This window comes from Diabrotica virgifera, chromosome 6 (genome assembly GCF_917563875.1).
Source record: "Diabrotica virgifera virgifera chromosome 6, PGI_DIABVI_V3a".
In the NCBI taxonomy this organism is placed as follows: domain Eukaryota; kingdom Metazoa; phylum Arthropoda; class Insecta; order Coleoptera; family Chrysomelidae; genus Diabrotica; species Diabrotica virgifera.
The window spans coordinates 74,372,441-74,381,325 of record NC_065448.1 but is presented as its reverse complement, the minus strand read 5'-3'; positions in this window follow the sequence as shown (position 1 = coordinate 74,381,325).

Here is an 8,885-nt window from a genome sequence, read left to right as displayed (position 1 = left end):
AAACAATCTCACACAAATAATATCTAAAAAACAACAAGAAAACAACATAAAATTTGAAAGAATGAAATGTCCTATATTATGCAATTTAAAAAATTTGATAGCAGATTTAAATATAACATTTGTATGGGTCAAAGGTCATACAGGTATACTAGGTAATGAAAAAGCTGATAGTTTGGCTAAGGAAGCAGTATTTAACGGAGTTCTTTGTAATATTTATACATTACCAGACGTCTTTCATTTGATAAAAAATAAAATAAGATTAAAATGGGAACGACATGCGACAGTGGGAAAATACTGTAGAAAACTCACAAAATACCTACTTTAAAATACATCCTACCCTACCATCCCCACCTCTATATATTTTCAACTACCCTACTTCAAAATTCTTTTCGGCAAGTGTTTTTCGACTTAAAACAAATCATGGGCGATTTCCATCGCACCTTGCTAAGCTGGGCATTATACAGTCCTCGGCCTGTAGTTGTGATCAGAACTCTTACGGAGATCTAAATCATATATTTTTCGGTTGCAAAAAACATTTAAAAAAATCCAATGATTTAATTCGTACACTTAATAATAATAATAATAATAATATCGTCTTTATTATTTCTTCAATATAGAAATGTACATTTTTATATAAAACATAATATATTATTTTCAGAAATAAAGGGCGAAGTTCATTTTCTGAAATGTCGCCATTTACAGAAAATGTTCTTCCACTTAACCCGAAAAAGAAAAAAAAAACTTATCTATATAGTGCCATTATAAAAACAACAATAATTTCGTTTCATTTACCAATTTATTCGAGCTCGAGCATTATGTTCGTCCAGAACCAAAATTATGATTGAGAAATAAACAAATAGTCTCTAGATTTGGATTTAAACTGCCCAATGTTTAATACTTTTATTGTTGATGGTAATGAATTATACAAATGACATACCTGATACCTAAAAGACCTTCTAAATATCTCTGTTTTAAATTTCGGTATTGCCAGCAAACCTTTATATCTAATATTTAAGTTGTGTATGTCCGTTCGATACGTGATTTTACGATGAAGATAAGACGGTTTTTTTGTTAGAATTATTTTATGATAAAGACAGACTGTATGATGTACCCTTCTATTTTCCATATTCAGCCACTCAATTTCCTTAATTTTATGTGAAACTCTTTGTCTTCTGCGAATGCCAAATATGAGTCTTAGACAGGAATTTTGAACTTTTTGAATTTTATTCTTGTAGTGAGTGGCTAAATTAGGACCGTAAAGAGCGTCAGCATAATTAAAATTTGAAAGTACAAGAGATTCACACAAAATTTTCTTAACATTAAATGGTAGAAAATGTCGATTACCGTATATAATCTTAATTGAAGCGTAGGCACGCTGTATCAATTTATTTATATGTTTTTCGAATCTTAACTCTGAATCCATTAATACACCCAAATTCTTTGCCACATCAACAACATCAAGAATTGAATCCTGAATTTGGATTTGGATTGATGGTAAAACTAATTCCCTTTGATTTTTTGGCCCAAATATTAATATGTTTGATTTACTGGAATTGATGCATAGGCAATGGTTTAAAGCAGCTTCTACAAATCTTTTTAAATCGGCATTAATCAGATCATTAGCGTTTTTTAAATTTTCGATTGGGAAACTGTAGTAGAGCTGAGTGTCATCAGCATATAAATGAGCTTGGCATGACTGAAGCTTAGAGAGAAGATTAGAAGTATATAGAGAAAATAATAAAGGACCCAATATTGAGCCTTGTGGAACTCCTGAATTAATATTCAAAGAGTTTGAATTTTGACCTTCTATATTAACATGCTGTTGTCGCCCTTCCAAATAGCTTATTATAAGTAACAACGCATCATAGGAAAATCCTAAATACTTTAAAATGCTTATCATTAATTCATGGTTAATAGTGTCAAAAGCTCTGCTAAAATCTAATAAAATCAATATAGTACATTTTCTGTCATCTATAGCCGTAAGTATGTCATCGACAATATGCAAAAGTGCAGTTGTGCAACTAAAGCCTTTGCGAAATCCAGATTGAACATCAGGTAAAAGAGAAAATTTTTGTATATATTCCTTTATTTGAATTTCCATAGCTCTTTCCAATACTTTGGATAAAGTAGGTAAAATACTGATACCTCGCAAGTCTTTCATTTCTTTTGGATTTTGTTTCTTCGGCAATACCCTCACAACTGCCCTCTTCCACATCGCCGGACAGACATTCTCTGTTAAACAATAATTTATAATATGTGTAATGTAAGGTACGATATGAGGACAACAAAGTTTAATTAATTTAATATTTATACCATCACACCCTCTCGCATTCGTTTTTATATCTGATATGGTCTTAAAAACAAACAAGTCATTAATTTCCTTAAATTTAAAGTTTTCATTGAGTAATCTATTATTATTATAAAAATTTAAAAGATGTTGGGGTGGTTTTTTATTAGGAACAGATTTTATAAAAAAATTATTTAGATCGTTAGGCTTTTTTAAATCCTCTGGAATATTTTTATTTTTATCGGGAAGAAATTTATTCAACTTTAGTGTCTTCCACATTTCTTTTGATGAATTATTATTGAATTGATGTATAAAGTATGCCTTTTTTTCTCTCTCAATAGCCCGATTAGTAAAGTTACGCATTTGTCTATAAAAATCTAAATGTCTCTGTAATCTAGTCCTTTTAAATTTGCTTAAAGCTTTGTCCCTCTCGTTCATCATAATTTTGATGACATAGGTCATCCATGGTGCTCTGGCTTTAGTGACTCTAGAGGTAACTATGGGAATATGTCTATCAAATAAATTATTTAAGCAATTAACTAAGTACGATATTTTTGCATCAATATTTTCCTGGTCATATATTCTGAAAAATGAAGTATTAAACAAATCAGCCTGAAAGGATTCTTGATTAAAATTTTTAAAGCTTCTATATGTACACATTTTAGATTGTTGCGATGTACCACCTACATTTACCTTACAATAAACAATAGAGTGATCTGAGATGTTATGATGTATGACACCCCCCTCCACTGCAGCTCCTTTTTGTACTATTACATAATCTAGAAGTGTTGCAGATGTAGCAGTGACTATAGTAGGAACGTCTATCAATTGACAATAATTCAGTGATTCTAAAATTGAATAAAAATTCTTAACACTACTATTGTCATAGTCAAACAAGTCTAAATTAAAATCACCCATACAAATTATTTCATCTACAGTTGGTCCAATATCAATTAGACTATTTTCAAACTCATCCAGAAAAGAATTTAAATTTTTTTCATGAGGTCTATATATTACACCTATTCCAAATGTTTTTTTATGAACCGTAATTTTAATCCATAACTGTTCCCAGATATAATCCTGCCTACTTATAAGTGGTTCACAACGCAATCCATCTCCAACATATATACATATTCCTTTACCTCTGCAATTTCTATCCGCCCGGTATAATTTATAATTATTAAAATTTAATTGGTCATCAACAATACTATATTTCAACCATGTTTCACATATTAAAAGAATATCTAAAGAATTATCCGAAACTATTTGTTTAATATTTTGCAATGAAGGTACTAATGATCTTGCATTACAGCAACCTACTTTAAACATTTTGTTTTATTTTAAACAATTTGAATGCTCGAGTTCGAAATTAAAACAATACCAAAACAAACGATATCTAACTTAAACAAGAAATTGTAGTTCTTGTAGTTTTTGTTCCACCTAGATAAAAATCTAGTAACGGGAACAACTCAATTGGTCAAATGCTGCAAATATAATCCTTAACATTGTTATGCTCGTAAAAGATAAAAATAACAAACATCATGATTCTATCTGTTAATTTCAAAAGCCCTTAAATAGAGAATAATAATAATACATAATAATAATACATTATATACTAAGTAAGTAGTTTAGCGACATCCTCCAGTGAGCTGATTCTTCTACCATTTTGTTGACCATTCAGTTTGACGTAAACTTGACCATAATTTGTCCAAACCACACCTGAACCATTAATTTTTTTCACTGCCTCCGTTACAATATTTAGCTGCTCTCTCGTTAAATCCTCTCGAATTATTATATTTGTAGACTTCCGTGACCTTTTATTTTTGTAAACAACATTTTTATAATAATTTGAGGAAAATTTCACCAAAACTGGTCTACTTTTGTGGGTTTCTTTCTTGTTCAGTCGATAGCAGAACTCTATACTTCTTTCATCTAATTCCAGATGCATTGTAGTTGTAAATATAGCAAGCATAGTTTTAGACAAATTTTCAGGACCCGATGGTTCAGGAACTCCATAAATTCTAAGGTTGGTGCTTCTCCCCATTTGTTCCTGTTTCTTTTGGTGATTAACAAGAGATTTGATTGTCTCTTCCTGCTGCTGAAGTTTTCTAACAATACTTTGATTTTCTTCTTCGAGTTTGGCAATTTTTTCGTTATATTTCTCTTCGATAATCCCAGTTATAGTTTCGGTAAGCTTGAGGATAAACTCATCTGCTGTGCACAATTTAACAACAAGGTCTTTAACTACTGAGTGCAATTCATCCTCTCCCTTACCACTTTGACTTCTATTACCATCTCTACCCATTTTAACAAAACAAACTTTATAAAAACTTACTGCAAATCAGCTAAAAATCAGCTAAAAATATTTCTATGTATCTATGTATTTACGTCCGTGGTCATAACTTCCACTTACAGACAAATTTTCAAAATTATACGTGCACGTTTACCACATATTCCAATACTTAATCGCAGCACCGCAAAACCACGTCTACTCTGTAGGGCACATTCTTTTCGAATGAAATATTTTCTTCCATTAAATCTCACACACATTTTGTTAGCTGCCAATAAAAACACCTTGGAACTTTTAGTAAATTTTATTAAAGAAAATAAAATACAAATTTAAAACGGCATAGCCCACATCTCTGTAGTTATACTATAAGAAAATTCCTTTTACAACTTTCTGTGGCAAATGGACTTGATTCCATGCCATTATCTTTCCACACACACACAACAAGAAATCTATAATAATAGAAGAAGACAACCAATAATCCAACCCTGATGAAGTTGAGTAAGATAAAGTTAAAATAACTAAAATAAAATATAAATTCAAAAATAGATATTTACAATTATAATAATAATTCAATATAAAATAAATAAATAAAAATAATAATTCAATACGTAATTCATAAAATTAAAAAAAAACTACCAACTCTCTTCTGAAAATAGAGGGACTGTCTTTATAACTTAGAAGGGAGTTGATAGTGCCAAAAATATTTTAAATTGTTTATTTAAATTTGTTTGTTAAACGTAATTAATAGATTATGGCAAATTATTAATTATAAAAATAGATTTAATAGTTTAGTAAAAAATGTAAAAATATAAAAAAAAATATCTGTAATCCCATCAGGAAAAAACGACCTGGATTAGTCACTAGAGGCCAGGTCATATGTATAAATAATAAATAAATAAAAAATAAATAAATAAATAAAAAATCTAATCCAATTTCAATATACAAAGAATGCAATATGTGCAATATTGCACATATTGATATAATAAAGAAGGATTAGAAGAGAAGAAACTTAAAGTGAAAAAGCAAAAAGTTCATTACAACTGTGAGTCCTAATGTGTTTTTAATTATCAGTGCCAGTTAGTCTGCTTTTACAATGAAAAATGGGTAGTTAAGGAGAGCTTATCTTTGAAAATAATGAGGTTGCGACGGCCACATAAAAATGGAGTGTAACTGTACCTAAAAATTCATAATGCAAGTATCTCATTTGCAAATAGAATAAATACACAATTACATATCATTTTCATCCAGCTTCCTGCTTTCAAAGTTGAGCATAGGCCTCTCACCTAGGTGAATAGCCACCATTAGAAATAAATATAGTCCACCTCTCGTCAATCCTTCTGGCCACATGGCTCGCCCATTTCCACTTCAGTCTAGCTATGCGCTCTATATTTCTCCATCCTGTTCTTCTTCTGATTTTCTCGTTTCTAACTCTGTCTGAGAGTTAGTCCAAGTAACGACCGTTCCATTATTCTTTGTGCCATCTGAATTTAATTCTTGTGGATTAAGTTAGGGAAAGTGTTTCGCCGCCGTAAGTCATGGCTAGAAGCACACATTGGTCGAACGTCTTACTTACAGCTCCATATGTGTCCCATGCTAAAGTGATTCCTCTTTGTAGTTCAAGGGTTTGGTTGTCCCCGGCAATTTGGATTTCATGACCTAAGTATTTATATTTATGAACTATTCTTATTTCGTTGCAACCAACATTTGGATTTTCACTTGATACCAGTTTTGTCACGTATAGTATGGTATAACTAGACCCAAACCCAGACATCCAAAGTGAAAGTTATCCTCCAACACCAAATTGTTCTATATGGTCCACATAATGCTCAGAAAAAATCACACCATTTTGAGCGTCGGGTTTGGGAGGGCAAGGGGGGAGAAATCGGTAAATTCGTAGTTTTTTACGTTTTTCGTCAATATTTCTAAAACTATACGGTTTAGCATGAATAACCTTCTATACAAAAATGTTCTACATTCAATTTGAAATAAAAAAGGTCCTATGCATAATCCTTCTAAAATGAACAGTTCAAAAGTTACGGAGGTAGTATAGTATAATTGGTCCAAAAAAGGCCTAACCCAGACATCCAAAGTAACAGTTTTCCTTCAACACCAAATTGTTCTATATTGTCCACATATTGTTCAGTAAAAAGTTACACCATTTTGAGCGTCCGGTTTGGGGGGAGATGGGGGAAAAGTCGGTAAATTAGTAGTTTTTTACGTTTTTCGCCAATATTTCTAAAACTATGCTTTATCAAAAACAATGTTCTATACAAAAATGTTCTACGTGAAATTTAAAACAAAAAAGATCCGATATATAATTGTTATAAAATCAACGGTTCCAGAGTTACGGAGGGTAAAAAGTGGAGGTTTTCGATACTTTTTATATTCTTTGGGCAATTTATAGAAATTTTCTTTAACAGGATTGTGTTTTGTAAATAAAATTTGCTATTTCAGTGGCCGATGATATGTTAGTGGTAAGCTTTTGAAGAAACGTCAACCTCACCACCCAAAAGCATCATCAATTGCCCAGATAATATAAAAAGTATCGAAAACCTCCACTTTTCACCCTCCGTAACTCTGGAACCGTTTATTTTATAACAATTATGTATAGGACCTTTTTTGTTTTAAATTTTATGTAGAACATTTTTGTGTAGACCATTGTTTACGCTAAAGTACAGTTTTAGAAATATTGACGAAAAACGTAAAAGAACTACTAATTTACCGACTTCTCCCCCATCTCCCCCCAAACCGGACGCTCAAAATGGTGTAACTTTTTACTGAACAATATGTGGACCATATAGAACAATTTGGTGTTGGAGGAAAACTTTTACTTTAGATGTCTGGGTTGGGCCTGTTTTGGACCAATTATACTATACTACCTCCGTAACTTTAGAACCATTCATTTTAGAAGGATTATGCATAGGACCTTTTTTTATTGCAAATTTAATGTAGAACATTTTTGTATAGAAGGTTGTTCATGCTAAACCGCATAGTTTTAGAAATATTGACGAAAAAACCTAAAAAACTACGAATTTACCGATTTCTCCCCCCCCCCCCCCCCCCCCAAAACCCCGACGCTCAAAATGGTGTGACTTTTTCTGAACATTATGTGGACCATATAGAACAATTTGGTGTTGGAGGATAACTTTCACTTTGGATGACCGGGTTATGCCATTATTTGGATCAATTATATCATACTAGTATCAGAGAACAAGGACCACATGGTCCTTGTTTTCTGCTAGTATTGCATATTTCCAAAATTTACGTTCAAACTAACTTGTTAGTGAGGTGGGAGAGCATTTCGCCGTTAAAATTGATTCCATTATCCCCCACTCCAATTGTTTGAAAGCATAGAACTGCCGTAAAAAGTTTGGGAGATAACATGTTTCTTTGACTAAATTTTTTTATCTTAATAAATTCTGTATCTTTTTGTACTCTTACGATAATGGTTGCATTATGGTATTATGGTATATGTTTTACATCAGTTTGTAGTATCGATACTTTATACAATTTTCCTCAAACGGTCTCATTACCAAATTCAGAACCACTCGTCATGGGTCCAATGATCCTGAGTGCTGGGTCAATGGACCTGGTGTATTTGATGGATTTTTGGATGGATTGGAATTGTGTATTTGATGGATAAATCCTTCAAATACACCAGTGGTGTATTTAATGGATTTTTCTATAATCTATTGTTGTGGACGCATTTTATATTCTCTAAAATCTGTCTCCCCTAATCTTGGCGGGTTCTCTCTCCTATATCCCATGGCAACATGGCGGAGATCGAGGAAGTAAAGAAAGAATTGAACAAATCGAATAAAAGTGATCTAATCAGGATAATAATTGAAAAGAAAGTTCCTTTGGACATAAAATCAAGTGATAAAGTGGTTAAGTATGTGGAAAGTGATGAAAATACCAAGTTTCCTGATGTAACTACTGAAATATCTGATAATAGTTCAACTGACCACGCCAATGCGGTAAGTCATTTAACATTAAAATATGACCTCAAAGTCGCAAACGTCCAACTAGAAGCTTCAACACGTATTATCAAAGAACTTGAACGAACGATTAGTAATCAAGATTATATTATAAATTTGCTACAAAACCCAGCAAATTTGCAGGTTAACCATGTGCCAAATACAAACAAGCAAAGCGGTGTTGCCGGTCATCCTCCAATTTCCGTTGCTAAAGCTGATGGTAAGAAAACCAAGGGCATACACGAGACACGTGAGAATGTAACAATTACAAACCAGCAATTCTCAAGCGCCTTAACGCAGGCTCAACAAAGTTTGAAAATGAATGATATCC